Source organism: Phoenix dactylifera, chromosome 4, assembly GCF_009389715.1.
Source record: "Phoenix dactylifera cultivar Barhee BC4 chromosome 4, palm_55x_up_171113_PBpolish2nd_filt_p, whole genome shotgun sequence".
In the NCBI taxonomy this organism is placed as follows: Eukaryota; Viridiplantae; Streptophyta; class Magnoliopsida; order Arecales; family Arecaceae; genus Phoenix; species Phoenix dactylifera.
The window spans coordinates 22749887-22770489 of record NC_052395.1 but is presented as its reverse complement, the minus strand read 5'-3'; positions in this window follow the sequence as shown (position 1 = coordinate 22770489).

Here is a 20603-nt window from a genome sequence, read left to right as displayed (position 1 = left end):
ACACGAAATGGACCACTTCTTTGAGTGCTACAACTTTTCTGATGAAAAGAAGGTCCGATTTGCCAGAATGAAGCTCATTGGTCGAGCTAAGCTTTTCTGGCAAAATACTGAACAGCTTCTGGCTAGGAGACGTCAGCCTGCCATAACTGATTGGATAGAAATGAAGAAAAAACTTAAATAAAAATACTTGCCCCTCAGCTACCAAGACGATCTTCTTAACCGATGGAACAATTTACGACAAGGTACCCAATCAGCCATTGACTACATCTCACAATTTGATAAATACATAATGCGATGTAATATGATTGAGGATGAGAGAATGGTCCTGAGTCGGTTCTGTAGAGGTCTTAATGATAAACTTAGGAAGGAATTTGTCGTTCGAGAGGTGTCCACATTAGATCAGGCCTATACATTCGTAATGAACTATGAGCAGGTCTCCAAGTCCATGTTTGTGAGGCGCCCTAACATTCGGGGCACGTCCATGAATCTAAATTCTTTAGAGCCGAAACCTTAAGGAAGTGCAGTCTCTTAATGTTGGACCATTCAGTGTGTTGCACAAGGATGGTACTGATGCCTATGCCATTGACTTTCCATTTGATTTTGGTAATAGCCTTACTTTTAATATCAAAGATTTGGTTGCAATTCCAGATAACTTTTTTGCTGAACCCTATCCTGAGCCAATTGCTTATCCTATTACTGATTCCATGCCATCTTCGTCTCTTTTTCTCTTCCATCGAACACGAAAAGAGTATATTGATTCTATTTTAGCCAAGCAAATAGTTTTTGCCAGTGATGGAGGCATCAAGCATTTTTTGGTTTGTTGACCAGGACGACCGAAGTCCGGCTATACTTGGATCCCGCACGAGGAGCTATAGCAGATTGACCCGGACTTGTTGGAGTACTATCGGAGCTACACCGAGCCATTTTCATTGAAGTCGACTTCTTCCCATCCGAAAAAAGTTGGTGTGGACACCAATGCCAGGTCAGCCATCACCTGAGTCTATAGTCGCTATAAGGTCCAGCCAGTCCAGCCAATTTAATTTTATTTTGGGTTGATTTTATATTATTTTATTTTATGTCGATTGGGCTTATTTGCATATTGTCATTTTAGGACTTTTATGGGACTGTTTTCTTTGTAGGAGTCTTTTTGTTATTTTGTAACCTTATATATATGGGTTCATACATTGTTTAGAGTTATGCTATGATGAATGAAAATTGATTCTCCTTCTTTGAGCTCTGGTGTGAAACCCTAAGCGGAGCCAGGTGAGAAGCCTGGTTCTTCCTCCTTCTCTCTCCTCTCTCCTTTTCTATTTCTCCTCTCTCCTTTTTCTCTCTTTTTTTCTCTCGCTACTGTCCTGCATCACAACCTTATACGAAGGAAGCATATCATTCCACCTCATATAGTTGAGCGGACACAACTAACCTTTTTGCGCAACCGATCCTAGAAATCTTGCTAAAAGGCTTTCAACGCTCTTGATGGGCTGCCCTAGTTTGTTGCATTAGATGACGATCTTCTCACCCTCATAAAGCTGCCACGCATCCCTTGCTTGAGTGGGTCCTCGTCTCGTTCTCACTTTCTTCTGTCCTTTAAGCGCACAAGAAACCTTCAACAATAATTTTTTTTATCAATATCAACATCGGTATGATATTGCTGAAGCTAATGATTTTTAAATATGGACATTTGAGTTAGCAAAATCACCTCTCAATAGGATACATCCATCAGTAGTGAACCGATTTACCAAGTTTGGCTTCCACCGCTAAGTTCATATTAGATTTTTCAAAAGCAAATTTAATAAAATTCTAAACTCCATCCAAATTTTTTTTGCTGGATCTCGACTTATTTATCTAACTTTTCACAAAATTAGACATTGATCTATTAAATATACTTCAAATATATTTAAGTATACTTTGACTTTAATCTTAATACAACTTCATGCATCTCACATGGTAGACAGCCTGGTTTGCATAAAAAAACACATGATTATTCTACTATTAATCTTATTAATAAGTCATGAATGTAACTTTCTAGGTTTGGATCATCTGATGACAAAGATATTTTCTTGGCACATGATGCCAAAGTCTATACTATCATAAAAATAAGAATCTTAAGCTCTTTTGTCTATTACATTTATTTGATGCTAATAAGTATTCAATGTTTAGACTACCATGGGATACACTTGGTGCCGTATGGAGCTACCATTTCCATGGTCATGCTGCCGTAACTCGTGTCCTTGGTGAAGATGCCAAACTGATAGCAACAAAATTTTAGAATAAAATTGTTCGTTTGAAGAAGATTACAATAAAAAGAATTTGCTTTTTGTATGAATAAATATGAGAAAAATATTCACAACAAAATTTAAGAAATCCCTAAATTTTCTAAAATTCTAGGCCAAAATCTAAATAACAACTCAAAAGAAAAATATTCTAGACATAGAAACTTACCGACGTAGAGAAAGGCCGGCTGAGATCTACAATGGAGGAGGCAGTTGACCGAAAGAGGGTGGTCGGTCGGATCTTCGAAGAACACCGCAGATTGGCAATGGGTATGAGCAGCAAGGAGGAAAAGGAGGACGAAGTTGGCAAAGGAGAAGGAGGCATCGGAGAGGGGGAGGAGAAGAAGGATACCAACACGGACAGACGGAGGTGGAGCTCGGCGGGTCGGTTAGTCGATTCAGACGCTAGAGAGGAAAAGGGGTTGAAATCGGGATGCTAGAGATGCTGGGTCAGGTGATGGGGTGTGTTTAATATTGGCTTCCGACGATGCTTATAAGTGTCGTCTTAATCTTGGCTTTTGGCATCCGACGACACTTGTAAGCGTCGTCTTAATCCTAACTGATCTTCTAGCTAAAGTGGAGAGATGAAAAAATCCAATCTCTTTTTATCGCCCTCCTTTCCTTTAGCAATTTGATACGGAATTTCTATTTTCATCAACCTTGGCTTCCGACGATGCTTATAAGCATCATCTTAGATTAATTTCTGACAACGCTACTAAAAAGCATCGGCAAATTTTGGTACGGTAACAAAATTACTGATGCTTTTTTCTAGCAACAATAGATCACAATCGAGGAAAGCTATTTTTCCTGTAGTGTAATATATCTTGGTGAAGAGTACATCAGGCTCCATGATGGATCTCAAAGCGGACACCTTGTAACCTATATATCAAAATGAATACTTTTTTCGGTTAATTTTACAGCAGTAACAATCCATAGTTTATAATAACTTAAGAGTAAGGTAATTGTGATCCAAAATTTGAGATAACAAAACTTAAATATGCTTAAATTGTAGAGTTTAAGTCATGTTGTCTTGATATTTTCTGTTTTAAATCTTAACTTGTCAGTTTGGCTTCTATGCTCTCCTCCTTAGTTCTCTTGCACCCTTGGTACTAAGAGGCTATCCATGTATGAGCCATGAGCTTGGATTCTCTCCAATACACCATTGAAGTAGATAAATCTAGCTTGCAATCCCAGGCTATTTGTGTATCACAAGATAACCCTTGATTGGGTGAGGTCTATATGTTACATAAAGTTAATACACAAAGCAACCTGCCCCTTTGTTCAATCACAGGCCATCATTCAACACACAGATGGCCTGTGATTGTGGGCCGGTCCTCTGTAATTCAATCGAGAGATTGGAAAGTATCCCAACTCACATGTCACTTTCTGGTCTCGCTCTTGCAACAGTCTCGGGATAATGGAGTGACGCACTAGTGGTGGTGCTCAACATATCAGTGTTCCTTGGTCGTATTCTTTCATGAAAGCCATCAATCTCACTTTCTAGCATCAAGGAGTCCAGTGAAATGCCATGTCATGTTTGTATTCAGACGACAAACAGACTGTTTTACCCCTTTCTTGCACCTAAGTAGGGCTGCGGATGGTCCTGATCCGACTTGAGGCTGACTAGCAATGGCATTGATAGAGAGACAAAATTAAGAGGGGTATCTAATAGCTGGTCTTTCTATTGACAGGACTACAACTTTTAGTCTATATCGACCGGAGCTTTAATATCTTCTCTAAGTTTCAAAGTTTGTTTAGTTCCCAATGGTGGCTGTACACAGTTATATCACAATATGTATATAGTTACAAATAACGGTGTACACACAGTTGTAAATATGTGCAAGACAATGTAACTATGTGAAGGGACAATATAAGCGTGTGCAAGAACAATTATAAGTGTATGCTATTGTTGGGGGAAAACCCAAGTCGTCCCGGAACGGAGGCGCCCGACCAGGGAGCGCCGACCAGAAGGCGCCCGACCAGGGAGCGCCGACCAGAATGCGCCAACCTCACGACGCTCGAGTTGAAGACGCCCAACTGGGCAACCGGCTCGGCTCGGTGCCGAGCCCCAAAATGCCTTGTCCAAATATTTGACCCCGGCCTGTTCCTTGAGGGAACCTGACCCTAGATATCCAACGCCGCCGTACTCTGCTACCGTCGTCAAGCCATTAATGCGCGTGGCCTCTGCAGGCCTCCAGTGCACTCAACCATTAATGAACGCGGCTCAGGATGATCTCCGGATCACTCGACCATCAAAACGTATGGCCTTCCCTGATCACCGGTTCACTCAACAATTAATGCGCTTGTTATCTACGGACCCCAGGCCCTCCACAGCGGGCGGTTGAACCACTCCACCAGGTCCGATCAACCACGACAATTCGCTGACTCCGGTCTGATCCGGTCTCATCCCCCACGACGCCATTAATGAACATGATCGTGCTCAATTATCACAAAGAGGACAATTTGCCCTGTCACATCACAGGTAACCCAACTCCCTCTATAAAAGGGGAATCCCTCCATTTGAGGAGGGGGGAAAAAACTCTTAACTTCTGATTGCTATCTCCACTCTTATATTGGCCCCCTCTGACTTAAGCATCGGAGGGCCGGCGCCGAAAAGCCCGGCCACCGGCTTCTTGCAGGTCCTCCGGAGGACGCCACCAGCCGACGTACCGCCACCCACCGTTCCAGCAGCGGAGCTCCTCCCCCCTCAGCCGACGGTCGCCCCCGGGTCCAATTTCCAGCAACAGTTGGCGCTAGAGGAAGGGACCGAGTCGCGACCATGAAGCTGAGAAGCAAGGGAGCTTCTAATGCCTCTCGACGTCCTCCACCTAGTCCTGGACACTCTGTCCAGAACTCGCCACCCCCGGCCGAGTCGACTCCCCAAGTTCGGCCGGAGCAGTTCGATGCCCTGGTGCAGCAGGTCCAGGCCTTGGCCACTGCTGTCCAAAGCTTGCAACCCAGGGGCATCCCAACGGCACCATTCCCTCCAGCCCCAGTTCAGCCGGTGCCTCCTGCAAGCGGATTTCCCCTCCGAGGTCAAGATCCCCAAGCTCAGGCCTCCCCCTGGAGGGAACACCCGGTGAGAGGTCCTGGTGACTGGCCACAACCGTCAGAAGCCGAGTCAGTCCCAGGGCAACCTGCGCCGGAGCGGACCGCCGCGGCGATCCCCCAAAGTGATGAGCTCGACAAGAAGGTCGAGAAGCTGGAGCGCCAGGTTGAGGCACTCCACGGAAGGAGGTCGGGACGCGATGGTGACTTCGAGTTCACTACGAGGTCCCCCTTCTCCCAACAAATTGAAGATGAGCCGGTCCCGCCAAGATTCAAGATGCCCCAGGTGGAGCCTTACAACGGCAGGACCGACCTCCTTGACCACCTGAAAAGCTATCGGGCCTTAATGGCCCTGCAGGGAGCCTCGGAGGCCATGCTTTGCAAAGCCTTCCCAGCAACACTCCGAGGAGCAGCCCGGCTTTGGTTTACCGGGCTGAAGCCAAGCACCGTCTCCTCCTTCGAACAGCTCGGCAGGCAATTCGCCAGCAACTTTGCTGCCAGCCGACCCCAGCGGCGGACCTCGGACTCCCTCCTCGATATAAAACAAAAGGAGGGAGAGTCCCTTAGGGAATATTTGGACCGATTTACCGTCGCAACATGGAAAGTCCGGGAACTTGACCAGTCAATCGCCATGTCAGCACTAAAAACTGGGGCCCAGTCTTATAGATTCCTCTTCTCCATCGAGAAGAACTTTTCTGCTGACCTCACTGAGATGTTGGTTCGGGCACGGAAGTATGCGAAAGCCGAGGAAGCTGTCGCCGTTAGACGGAGCGGGGCCGAGCAGGCTTCCAAGAAGCAGAAAAGACGCCGCGAGGAGCGCGGCCACCCTAGAAGCCCGTCCCCGCGCCGAGCCAAGAATCTGCCTCGTCTGAAGAGTCCACCCCAATTGCGGGGACCACCACGGCAAAGGTCCCCGCTCCGCCCGAGGTCTCCACCATGGGCCCGCATACCTAATGGGAGGTACGAAAATTACACTCCCCTTACTACTCCTCGGGCTGAGACTCTCATGGAGATCGAGGGCCGGGACTATTTTCGGCCCCCGCCCCCGAGACGAGATCTCGGAGCTTGGCGTAACCCCCGGAAGTACTGCCGTTTCCACCGGAACCACGGCCATGATACGGAGGACTGCTTCCAGCTCCGAGATGAGATCGAAGCACTCATTCGCCGAGGAATACTCGACCGGTTCGTGCAAAACCGGCGTGAAGAGAAAAGGCCAGCGGAGAATGCCGCGCAGCCCGAAGATCCAAACGCCAACAGGCCCATCGCCGGCACCATCAACACCATCCGACGCGGGGCCTCGGTCGGAGAAGCTCCAGAAGAAGGAACCCCCCCGAAGCGCCTACGCGCCTCGGAAACCATCTCGTTCTCAGATGAGGACTTGGAGGGAGTCGAAGCTCCCCACGACGATGCTGTGGTCATCTCGATGGTTATGAATAGATTTGATGTAAAACGCGTCTTAATTGATAATGGAAGCTCGGTGAATGTTTTGTATTTTGACGCCTATTCTAGAATGGGGATGACAGAAAAACAACTGCGAAGGATGAACGCCCCTTTGGTCGGATTTACTGGAGACTCAGTCCCAGTAGAGGGTGAGGTCGATCTCCTGGTCACGGTCGGGCTCGCCCCCCGGGAAAGTACCGTGAGGATGGGTTTCCTCGTGGCACGCCTGCCCTCGGCTTATAATGCTATCCTTGGACGACCAGGGCTCAACGCTCTTCGAGCCGTGGTCTCAACCCGCCACCTGCACATGCGATTCCCCACCAGCCAAGGAGTCGGCGAAGTCCGTAGGGACCAAGCGGTAGCGAGACGATGCTACATGGCGACCCATGAGGCGAAGCGACCGGCCAAGGTGTCGGTTCCAACAACAGACCAGCTTTCGGCCGGAACCCTAGAGGCACGGGTCGGCCCTCAGAAGAATCGGGTAGAGCCCGGTGAGCTACTAATTCAAATTTCTTTACACGAAAACTTTTCCGAGCTAACCGTGCAGGTCGGCTCCGGCCTCGATGATCGTGAGAGAGATCGCCTCGTCAGCTTCCTGCGGAATAATATAGACGTCTTCGCCTGGTCGCCCGTGGATATGCCGGGAATAAATTCGGAGGTCATGGTCCACCGACTCCAAGTAAAACCAACCTGCAAGCCTGTACGACAAAAGAAGCGAGGTGCCGCCCCTGAACGACAACGAGCAGCAGCCGAGGAAGTTGATAAACTCCTCAAGGCTGGCTTCATCCGGAAGATATCCTATCCAGAGTGGCTCGCCAACGTGGTCCTCGTCAAAAAGGCTAGCGGAAAATGGCGTATGTGCGTGGACTACACCAACTTGAACAAAGCCTGCCCAAAGGACAGCTTCCCACTCCCCAGCATCGACCAGCTCGTGGACTCCACCTCGGGACATGAGCTGTTGGCATTCATGGACGCCTTCTCCGGATACAACCAGATCCGGATGGCGCCAGAAGATGAAGAAAAGACAGCCTTCATCACCGACGGGGGTACCTATTGCTACAAAGTAATGCCCTTCGGCTTAAAGAATGCTGGAGCAACTTATCAGAGGCTGGTCAGCCGGATCTTCAAAGACCAAATAGGCCGAAACATGGAGGTCTATGTTGATGACATGTTGGTGAAAAGCAAAGTGGCGCAAGATCATGTGACCGACCTCAGTGAAGTATTCTCCACACTCCGAAGGTACCAAATGAAGCTCAATCCGGCCAAATGTGCGTTCGGAGTCACCTCGGGCAAGTTCCTTGGCTTCATAATTACACAGCGGGGAATCGAGGCTAATCCTGAGAAGATCCGAGCGCTCCAAGAGATGACGCCCCCGAGGACAGTCAAGGAAGTACAACGGCTTACGGGCCGAGTCGCAGCTCTCGGGAGATTCGTCTCCCGATCGGCCGAGCGCTGCCTTCCATTCTTTGCGGCTCTCAAGAAGCCAAAGAATTTTCTATGGTCGGCCGAGTGCCAGCAAGCTTTTGAAGAGCTCAAGCACCTCCTCGCTTCTCCTCCTTTGCTCACAAAGCCTCAGCAGGGTGAACTCCTTTACCTGTACTTGGCTGTTTCTCCTGTAGCAGTGAGCTCGGTTCTGGTTCGGGAGGAGAGCAAGCTCCAAAAATCGATATATTACACCAGCCGGGTCTTGAGGGATGCTAAGACCCGATACTCCAAGCTGGAGAAGACTGTTTATGCCTTGGTCGTCTCAGCTCGGAGGCTCCGGCCCTATTTTCAAGCCCACACGGTGGCCGTGCTGACCGACCAGCCAGTGAAGCAAATCCTGCAAAGATCAGACCGTGCGGGTCGAATTATTAAGTGGGCCGTCGAGCTCGGAGAGTTCGATCTCGAGTACCGACCCAGACCGGCAATCAAGGCGTAGGCACTCGCCGACTTTATAGTCGAGTGCACTGTGCCGGACGAGGCCAAGCCCGAACCCGAGCCCGCGCCAACAGAGCAGACCCCGAACTCGGCATGGGCCCTGCACGTCGATGGTTCTTCAAACTCGGGGGGTAGCGGAGCGGGTCTCATCCTCACCACCCCAGATGGAGTGGTTGCCGAACAGGCTCTACGCCTCGAGTTTTCCGCTTCCAACAATGTGGCAGAGTACGAAGCACTCATCGCCGGGCTCAAGTTGGCCAAGGAGCTAGAAGTGAAGGACCTGAGGGCCTTCAGCGACTCTCAGCTGGTTGTGAACCAAATCTTGGGTGACTTTGAAGCCAAAGACCCCACAATGCAGGAATATCTCCGGAAGGTGCGGGACCTCACCTCGACTTTGAGTTCTTTCCGCATCCAACATATTGCTAGATCGGAGAACCTCAGAGCAGACCAGCTATCAAAGTTGGCGTCCTCCCGCATGAGCGAGCTTCCCAAAGCGGCGACACTGGAATATCTCAAAAAACCCAGCACGGAGGAGCCCGAGCAGGCCCTTTGCATTGAGGTCGAGCCAAGTTGGATGGACGAGTTCATTAGCTATCTGCGAGATGGAGTCCTCCCCAGCGATGAATGCGAGGCTCGCTGAGTAAAGCGTTCTGCCACCCGGTACATATTGTACGAGGGAAAGCTTTATCGGAGATCTTTTACCTCTCCCCTCCTCAGATGTCTCCGCCCGATAGAGGCGGATTACGCAATGCGTGAAGTCCATGAAGGGCTTTGTGGAAATCATTTGGGGGGACGAGCACTGGCGCATAAGATTTTGCGCCAAGGATACTACTGGCCGACACTCCAGAAGGACACCCTGGACTTCGTTCGAAGGTGCGACCGATGCCAGAGAAATGCCAACGTCCAACGCTGACCCTCGGCCCCGTTGACCTCTATCAGCTCCTCTTGGCCTTTCGCCTAGTGGGGGATTGACATCTTGGGACCATTCCCTCTGGCAACCGGGCAAAGAAAATTCCTAGTCGTCTCCATCGACTATTTCACTAAGTGGGTGGAAGCCGAGCCAGTCGCCCGGATCACCGAGCAGAAGATGCGGGATTTTGTCTGGAAGTCAATAATCTGCAGATTTGGACTCCCCCGCATCCTCATCTCAGACAACGGCCTCCAGTTCGATAACGTTCGCTTTAGAGAGTTCTGCTCCGAGCTTGGCATCGACCACCGCTTCACCTCGGTCGCGCACCCTCAGACGAACGGAGAAACCGAGGTAACAAATCGTACTATCTTGCAGGGGCTCAAAGCCAGGCTCGACCAGTCCAAAGGACAGTGGGTCGAAGATCTGTATAATGTTCTATGGGCTTATCGGACCACGTTCCACGTCCCCACCGGCGAAACTCCTTTCAATTTAACATATGGGACGGAAGCCGTCATCCCACTGGAGATCGGACTCCCTTCTCCGAGGGTGGAGCATTATGATGCCAGCTCCAGCTCCTCGCAGCTCAGAAATAATCTGGATCTAATCGAAGAGACGAGGGAAGCTGCCCAAGTCCGCATGGCGAGGCACCAGCAAAAAACAGCGCAATACTATAAAGCTAAAGTCAAAGTCAAATCCTTCAAAGCGGGGGACCTCGTCCTTAGAAGAGCTGAGGCCTTCCGGCCGGCCGAGCAAGGGAAGCTGGCTCCAAACTGGGAGGGACCCTACCGGGTCGCACGCGTCCAGCGACCCGGGGCGTACAAGCTGAAAACTCTTGACGGGACCCCCATTCCACGAAGTTGGAGTTCCGAAAATCTCCGGGTGTACTACCAGTAGAACCCCAAGGGGTTCCCCATTTCAATCATAAATCTCACATTCCTGCAATGACTTATTCGCAATTGCTTAATTGTGCTGAATTCCTCCTGATGTCTAAATGATGACTCCCAGACGACCCGACCCAGCTCGTATATACGACCCTGCTCGGATACAACCAGAACTGAGCGAAGCCGGACGCCTTCGTGAAAAATTCGGAATGACGATATCGAGCTCGGCTCGATCTCCATCAGCGATCGAGCTCGGCTCGACCTCCACCAGCGATCGAGCTCGGCTCGACCTCCATCAGCGATCGAGCTCGGCTCGACCTCCATCAGCTGTCGAGCTCGGTCTCGATCTCCACCAAATACTTCGGCACTTGGGAAGGCGGAGTATTGCCCTCGTGGCCCTCCGTGGCGCTTAACGACGGGGTAATACCTTCACGGTCCCCCCCCCCCCCCCCCCCCGCGGTGCCTCCTCGACTACGGTCGGGATGCCCCGACGAGTCGACAGTGAGCCCGAGCTCCCTCGACCTCGGGATGACGGGGTAGTACCTTTGTGGCCCCCGGACAAACGTTCGTGGTCGCCGAAAGCGTTCGTGGTCGCCAAAAATGTTCGTGGTCGACAACATGCTCGTGGTCGCCGAAAATGTTCGTGGTCGCCAAAAATGTTCGTGGTCGACAACATGCTCGTGGTCGCCGAAAATGTTCGTGGTCGCCGAAAGCGTTCGTGGTCGCCAAAAATGTTCGTGGTCGACAACATGCTCATGGTCGCCAAAAATGTTCGTGGTCGCTGAAAATATTCGTGGTCGCCGAAAACGTTCGTGGTCGCCAAAAATGTTCGTGGTCGACTATACGTGCGTGATTGGTAATAGACATTCCTGATGGCGACTGGTTTCTCCTAATGTGCCGGCGTCCCCAGGGAGCGGACCCCGAGCAAAAGAGCGTCCTCAAAAGTTCGCCGAGGAGCAAAGCTGTCGACCTCGGTGTAAGACGCTCGACCCCGATGGTACAAAAGGTACCCTTTTTAATCAATATTTACATTATTTCATTTACTCCATTCCTGATTAAGCGTTTGAATAAAGCCCCGACCAGCGTCGAGGGTACTTAGCCGGGCCAATCATCGCCTGGTCTCGCCCGCCCCGCATGCACTGCTCGACGGTGAATTCTAGCCTGGTTTATACCGGCCACCCGGCGAAACCCTATCCCGAGCTTGGGGACATCGGACCCGCTAAAGTCGAGGAAGTCCGACAATCCGCCCCGGCAACTAGAAGTCCGAGCTCGCGGAGAACGAATAGAACTCGAGTCGGGTTAGCGACCTTTGGTCCTAGGGCTCGGCCGAATTCTGAGCCGAGCTTGAGAAGGCTTGATAAGCCCGTTTTATCTTTTTGACCTAGATACCGCGACATCGTTGGTCGAAAGTCCGAGCAACGGGAACTTAGGACCCGAGCTCAGGGACTTGGCAAATATACCGAACCTAAACTTAGGTCTAATTGCGTAACGGACGTAGTTGAAGCCGCAGAGCCCAAGTCCATAGAACCTAAAGCGGATTCGATTGAAGAAATTCAGAGGCTTGGCCTTGTAACAATGTGAAGGCCATCCCTATTTACAAAAATGATAAAAGATGTGAAAAATGGTCCTAAGGCTCAGCCCTATTATCTTCGGCGACTTCGGGGACGACTAGTTCCTCTGCGGCCAAAGTCTCCGCGCGGCCGTCCTCAGTGACCTCAGAAGTAGCCTCGGCCGCCCCTGCTGGGCCCTCCTCGGCAGCTTGCCTAGCCTCTTCGGCGGCCTCATCGACCGCCGGAGTACCCGCTTCCGACTCTTCAACCCCTGCTCCCGGTTGAAGCAGATCAAGGTCGAAGTCCGGGAGAAGTCGCCGTAACTGGTTACGGAAGTCCTTGAAGCCCTGGATGAGCCCGTTTACGCCCTCCTCCTCGAGCAGGTCGCGAAACTCTTCCGATTCACGGAAGAGCTTGACGGCGTCTTGGGCCTGCTCCCGGGCCTCCCTCTCCCGAGCTTCATGATACCCGGCCTTCCGCTCCAGATTCTTCATCTCCCATTCGCGGGCGACGAGCAAGGACTGCGCGTCGGACAAACGGGCCTCGAAATCTTGGGCCCTGAGGTGAACCTCCTTCACCTCCTGCTCGCAGATAGCGAGCGTTGACGCAGCCTCGGCCAGACGCGCCTCTGTGGCGCGCACTTCGGATCTGGCCAGGGCGTGTGCGCCCTTCTCCTCTTCGAGCTCGGCGGTCAGAGCCCGAATTTCGTCCTTGGCCGCCTCCACCCTCGTCTGGAGCACTTTTTGCTCGGCCTCGGATGCGAGGCACCTTGCCTCGGTGTTGCCCAGTAGATACAACCCAAGAGGGGGGGTGAATTGGGTCTTTTAAAACTTTTAACCTATTTCTGAAAGTTTTTGATTGATTATGCTAAGTTGTATGGATGCACAGTGAAAGTCAAACTTAGCAACAGTTTGATGTATAGAATGTGACTTGATTGAGTATGCTTACAACTAAAGGATGTGCGGATAACAGTTAAGCAAGCAATCTATCTAAGTAAGTAAGTGTGTTAGTTAGACAATGACAAGAGGCATTACAAACACAACAAACATATAGTGGTTCGGTGCACCCCAGCACCTACATCCACTTCCCAAGACCTCTTGGGAATTTCACTATAATCCTACAGATTACAGCCGGTTGTTTTACAAGCTCACAACCCAACTTGTTGTTTTACGAGCGCACAACGAACTCGGTCGGTTTTTCCAGGCTCACCGACTAGAACCACCCCGATTGTTTTTCCGGGATCACAATCAAACCCTTACACCGTTGGTTTCAACCTAGGCTCACCAACAAACCTATTACCGTTGGTTTTCCCTTTGGCTCACCAACAAACCTTAACCCCTTGATTCAATCCCTTGATTGAATCAAGTTACAAGATATTAAAAACAAAGTTTAAAACAAATCAAAGCTTCTTACACAAGCAAATATAACAATATAAACAAAATAGTGTAAAGAGAAGCCCTCAACCGAGTTTTGAAGATGAAGGAGCTCGGCTTCTTCTTTACTTGACCCTCTTCTGATTTGGCACGAAGTAGAGGATTTCCAAGGCAGCACACGGATGAAGAGGAAGCTTTGTGATTCACTTGGATGCTCTTCTTCTCTCTATTTTGCTTTGAATGGCCCTTTTGTGCTTATGGGAGATTTTCCTTGTAATCTCTTTCCTAGATGTTTTCTCCCACTTCCATGAGTTCTCCCCTAGCTCTCTTCTTGTTTTTATAGCTTTAGATGGTGTGGAAACAAGAATATAGCCGTTAGAGACAAAAATAGAGCCATTGGACATAGTCTGCACTTTCTGACAATATTACCGTTGGGATCGGAGTCGACTCGCGCGATCAGGAGTCGACTCGTCTGTTGCAGGAGTCGACTCGTGCTTTACTGGAGACGACTCGGCCACTGTTCCAAATTTGAATTATTGTGCATCCTCGATTGGGAGTCGACTCGTCTTAACCCGGAGTCGACTCGCCAACATCTGGAGCTGACTTGGCATCTTCGGAGTCGGCTCATCCCATGAATTCAGAGGACATACTTTCTGATTTTCTTCCTCGAGTCGACTCGGATTCTCTTGGAGTCGACTCGGCTCTCAGAGCCTGAAAACTGATCCTCTGTATTTTGGGGTCGCGCTGCCTTGGAGTCGACTCGAACTGTCTTGGAGTCGACTCGCCTCTCAGAGACGAAAATACCGTCTTCTGTCTTTGGGGTTGCGCTGTCTTGGAGTCGATCGGACTTTGCGGGAGTCGACTCGGCTCTCAGTGTCTGAAATTGGCTCTCTGACTTTTTGCCTTGTATTTCTCTGAGAGTCGACTCTCACTTTCTTTGGAGTCGACTTGCCAACCATCGGAGTCGACTCGCGTTCCACTGGAGTCGACTCGAATCTCAGACCCGAAAACTGCTCTCAGACTTTTCCCTTGTGTAACACTGAGAGTCGACTCTCACTTTCTTTGGAGTCGACTTGCCAACCATCGGAGTCGACTCGCGTTCCACTGGAGTCGACTCGGCTCTCAGGGTCCAAAATAACTTCTCTGTCTTTCTGTCTGTGACTCCCTGGAGGCGACTCGTACTACCCTAGAGTCGACTCGGCAAGCATCGGAGTCGACTCGCGCTCTTCAGGAGTCGACTCGTTGACAGGTTCTGAGATGAATCTTTCTGTCCGGCTGTCTGTTGCTTCTTGGAGTCGACTCGGAACTGTAGGAGTCGACTCGAGTGCCTTTCCTTTGAATTTTTCTTAAAACTTGCTCTTCTAAATTGAATCCTTTGAACTTGAGACTTGGGCCAATAAATTGTAGCTTTCTTCCAACTTTTCTTGAGAGCTTTGGAGGCCTTCTTGTGTTCTTCCAACTTGTTATGTTTCTAGCAAAATAAATATCTTTCTTCTTGCAACACAAACATTAGTAATTATACTTCAAGGTTTTGTGATCATCAAAATCAATCTTTAAATCAATCCTTGGGTCATCAGTCTCCCCCTTTTTGATGATGACAAAACTTGGAGTATATGCAATATAAGATATATTGTGTTCTAGAAGTAATGCATAGCTAAGTTGCATGAAGTAAAAACATATATATTTAAGAACATACTTCATGATAATGCTTTAGATTTAATCTGCTTAACACAATCAACATATTTCAATTTAAGCTGATTTGTATTCAATTCAAAACATAAAGCATTGAGCATATACTTAGATATTTCTCCCCCTTTTTGACAACATCAAAAAGATAGTGAAACATGAAGCACAAAGATAAGAATACTCAAATATTTCTTTTCCTTATTGTACTCTGATTTGCATGTCAAATTATTGCAAGGATATGAATCATAAAACTCAAGGCAATAATATTAGAATCAGATTAATGAGCATAGATCAGAGCCAATTAAGATAATTTCAGAGCAGAACACATCGAATGTGATTTCAAGAAGTTTTCTAATTTGATACCACAGATAGTTTTCTAAGCAAGTATAGGTGGAATCTTCCTTAGGTTAATACAAGAAGTACCACAAATGATATTCAAGGAAACACATGAGTGGAAATCTAACCTCTCTTTAATAAGTATGAAAGCTTGTTCATTTAAGACCTTTTGCCCAATCTATTAAGTATTTTATCAACATGAGAGCAATTTAATTGATTTTCAGAGTAAAAGATCAAAACTTATATATTTGAAAGACATATCATCATGTTGGATCATTAATTCTTAATGACTTCAAGGTTCTTTTATGATAATAAGAGCATTGGGGCACAAATACCAAAATATGAATTCATGCAATTTATGATTCATCTCAGAGCTCTTTTAAAGACTTTCTTTTGTTCTTTTAGAAAATAAGCATAATTTGATACAAAAAAAAAATATGAATTGGCACACAATTTAAGTTCTAAAGAGCAAGCCAATTTGGACTCATTAGTAAATTTCAAAATAGATTTTCTAAGAGATACTAAAAAAAAAAATTCAACACGTTATTCTCCCCCTTTTTCATTAAGTTAGAGGCTCTTAAGATCAACTGTTTGACTTGCAATTTGGTTCATGATGTATGCATAAGAAATATTAACCAAATAACAATCCTCAAGGTGTATCATAAAGATTTTCAGATTTAAATTTCAGATGATACATATTGGAGAGTATTAGGATCACTTTTCATTTAGTATTCTGTCTCTCTCCTTTAGTTATAGATTTATGCGATTAAGTTCCATAATACCTCTCCTTCTGAAATTTTCTTTCTCCCCCTCAATTGATTATTCCATTTAACAGTTTAGAGTTTGAAGATAATGTTCAATAAAATTGTCAATCTCAAAAATATGTTTTCCATAAGTTTCAGCTTATTTTCATAAGACTCAAGGTATGAGATAAGACAACCTTTATAGAACTCTTCTCAAGGTAATTAAAGCATGTCTTGCAATATAAGGAGGTTCATCAAAATCAATCCATAAAATTCAAGGTATGCATCAAATTAAAGTATCTTTAGAATATCTAAAGCTCCCCCTCAAAAGATGCATTCCTCTTTAATCATTCTTTTCTTTTGATATCGAGAGTGTAGAGTGATCTAGAATTATTCAAAATTTATAGTAGTCACTCTTCCTAATCCTTTAAGAACAAGTTATGCTTTCTCCTAATCTTAGAGAAAATGTATAGAATTATTAATCAAAAAATGATTCATTTGAAGCTCAGTTTCTTTCAAAAGCATTTACATTTTCTTTCTTTTAGAATCATTTGAGTGAGCTGAAATATTTCTAGCTTTAAGATCATTCACTCTATATATATTCTGATGGAAGTCTTTAAGAATGTAGGAGAGAAAAACATATAGATGATCATTGAGGTATATATATTTATAGATATCTATTTCTTAATCATAGTTTTTCAGCAATGTATACATGAAACACAATAAATCTTTTTAATATCAAAATAAAATCATATATTTAGAAATTTTTGTTTGCAATCAAGATCATCGAAAGACACATCATTTGGACCAATATTGGTACACTCTAAAGATAAGTAATGATATGTTTCGGATGCGTATCGGAGCAATCAACCAAGGCATCAAGATTTTAAGTAAATAAATTCTGTTTTTCTTACATTAAGATTTTATTTAGCAATCATATTGAGTTTAAGCTTTTATATAAAATCAGATTCAAAAGATTTTCAATAGAGACTTTCAAAGTCATAATTTGAGATATGTATCTTCCACATTGTAGCTCATCTTAAATCATTATGATTGAAAACACATATTTCAATAACATTAGAGCACTTTCAGAATCTTTGTATTTAATGTTGAGTTTTGGTACGAATTAGAACATTATATACCAAATTTAGGCAAGTTGAAGGATAGAACAAAATCAATTTATTTTCCCTAAATAGAGATATCCTTCTCTTCTCCTTTTTACAAATTTATTCAACTTTCAGATTTTAGAGATGATTGTGAACGACAAATCTGAAATTTCTTTTCAATAATAAAATAAAATAACTTCATATAGTATTTCAAACATTCAATCAGATTATCCAATCATGGAACATTACAAAATATTGAGAATCCATAATTCAGAACATCATGCCATATGCAAAATATATCATGTGTTAAGTCATGCATTAAAATAATAAGAACAAGCATATCAAGGATCAAAATCAATTCTTTTCAAATAAACTCCCCCTGTTTAAGTATTATCTTGCAATGATTTCATCCTTAAAGTGTGTTTTCAAGTGATTAATAAATTTGACTTGATTCTTCTTATATAATTTCATTAACTTTGTCTTTCATTTTTACTTTCTTGTGCTCTATACTCTATTTGCTCCCTATCCAGTGGAGTTGGGAAGGGGCACGAGGTACTACCACTAGCCTCCCTCTTGTGCCGTCCCTAATATGCCCTACACCGAATAGTTGGGTCAAATAGTGCCGGGTACTACCACTAGCCTCCCCATTGGCACCATCCCTATGATGAGCAATATAGAAAGTTTAAAATGTTTACTTCAAACTCTCCCTGTTTAAGTGTAATTAATTATGGATTTTATCCCTTCCAAAAGAGTGCTCACCCAAGTCTCATAAGTGTGCCGAATATATTATGTTTGTTTTGCTTTTCCTTAAGATTGGAGTACTTGCCTTGCTTAGATTTTTTATCTCTTGAATAATGTCCACTTTTCTTTATCTCTCTCTCTTTTTGTTATTCCCAAGTAATTTACATGAAAGAGCAGAATAAAGAAATAATCAAATGTATCATATAGAGGTATATCATGCAAACAACATTTTCATTATGCCCAAGAATTCGTAGCTTCTCACAAGTCATTCTAAATCAAAGTTTTAATCATATACTTGTGTATTTCATGGTTATGATATATCCATAGAAATATTTTAGTTTGAGCAAACCATGAAACAATTTCCAAAAGCATAAGTCAATTAATACATATATGGACATGATATCAAAAGATTAACAATTAATGATTTTAATCATGTCATAATAAGATTTAAAGTTATTGACTTTGCTCAGCTAATTTATGAGAGAGATATCTAGAATTACTTATTCATTATATGTTCTTCAAACCAAACTAGATTTCTTATGTGTGAACTTTTGGCTGAAGAAGGTCCTCTCTCTTGTTTGCATGTGAATGTTTATTGTATCTTATGTGGAGGTGTCCTTCAAGCTGAAATCACTCATTTTCTTGCTCAAGGATTCTGCATTATTACCAAACTCCTTTTCTTTCTTGAAAGAAAGTCTTTAGTTTCTTTAAGATACAATCCATTCATCCAACATATTTCTAACTAGATGACTCAATTTAAGATAAGATAATAGTTGAATATTGAGTCACTTTACTCAAGAGATTGCCTAAATATAAGCAAGCACATATCACTTGAACTAAAGAAATAGCTTCATTAACCAAGATAGTTCAAGGACAAGCATGTGAGGCAATGGAAAGATTTATCAAGGTCAAATCAATTTCTTATTTCCAAAATCAATTTAGTTTAGATTCTATTTGCTTAAGATAATTATCAAAAGGATATGTTAGCTAGGTTCTAATCAACTTATCTTAAACGGTTGTTTCTTTCAAAATATGATTCATTAAAGTTGGATTGAAGTCTTGCATAAGGTCACATAATAAGCATACATTCAGGTCTACTAGCTGTATGATAAAATAATTATTCTATCATGCTTCAATACAGCTTTAGACAATAGATCTACTTTGCTCATCCTTTTCAAATTCTACAAGATGGGGTCATAGATATACCTTCTTCATGCCAATCTTCTATAAGGGTTTTCTTGTGGACTAACTTTGGTCAATGAAGATCCCCCTTTCTTGTTTGTCTTAATTTAGAGTTTGAGAGAAGATGTTAATTCATTCATCATATATATTTCAAACTCACCTTACATGAGCTAAGTAAAATCTTCATATAACTCTTCATTAGTAGAACCAAAAATGATGTCATCAATGCATACTTTGAGCAAATAAGATATCACAAATTCTTCTTTTTGATGCATAGATTTATCACTATTACTTTCTATCAAAAAGGTTACTTAAGCTTTTATATATCATGCTTTTGATGCTTGTTCCAAATCACATATTGCTTTATCATATATGTAATGTGTAATCTTTAAATATGGTGGTTATTTTACATAGATCTCCTTTTTTAATGAAATAACCACATAGGAGTGAATTCTACACATTCATTTGACAGATTATAAAGCTCATGAAGCAAACAAATGATAATGGTGATCTTTACTTCTAATCATGCAAAAATCTTATCAAGATCTATTTCATCTTTTCTTGATTTAGTCTTTTAGTAGTTATCAATTTTTCTTCATTAAGTGCATATCTGAAAAATCCAATTTTGGTTCTAATTATTAACAAGTTTTTCAGATTGTTATATGTAAAAGATTAACCATATACATATATAATTTGTTTTTAGTATTTTGATAATAAATCATTAGTCTCATAAAGAATAAAATGAATTGATACCTCTACAACTAGAATTTTTCATGAATGTTCTATATGCATTGCTTGATGAATGATATCCAAGGATAGAAGTATCTTTATCAGATTTGGCATTATTTTCATAAGAGCATATCAAGCATAACATGTACGACTGAAAAATATGAAAGATATGCAATGGTTCATTTTTCATTTTTCAGAAGATCAAAATTTTCATCAAAAATAGATCTAATAGAAATCATATGTATGACAAGCAGTGATGATAGTCTTTTAAAAATTATTTAAGTAGATGACTATCATACATAATTGTCTTTTTCATTTCTTCAAGAATTCTATTAACCCTATTTTACTTATGATGTCCTTGGAGCTGAAATAATTGAATTTAATATTATTTTCTGTATAACCTTAATCAGGATTTTGGTTTTCAACACTGTGCCATGATCTTCACAGTTTGGAAACCTTTTTCATTTGAAACGCTTTTACAAGATTCAGTAAATATGGAAAAATACTTCAGTTTTATTTTCCAAGAACAAATCCAATGTAAGCTTTTGAAAACTTAGAGATGGAAACAACATCTTTAGATTTAGAAATGATTTTTGTTTGTTTCCTTAGTTAGCATGCATAGCAAAACTTTGACCTTTAAGTAGATAATCTAAGTAAGCCTATGGCAAGGTCTTTTGAGATTAAG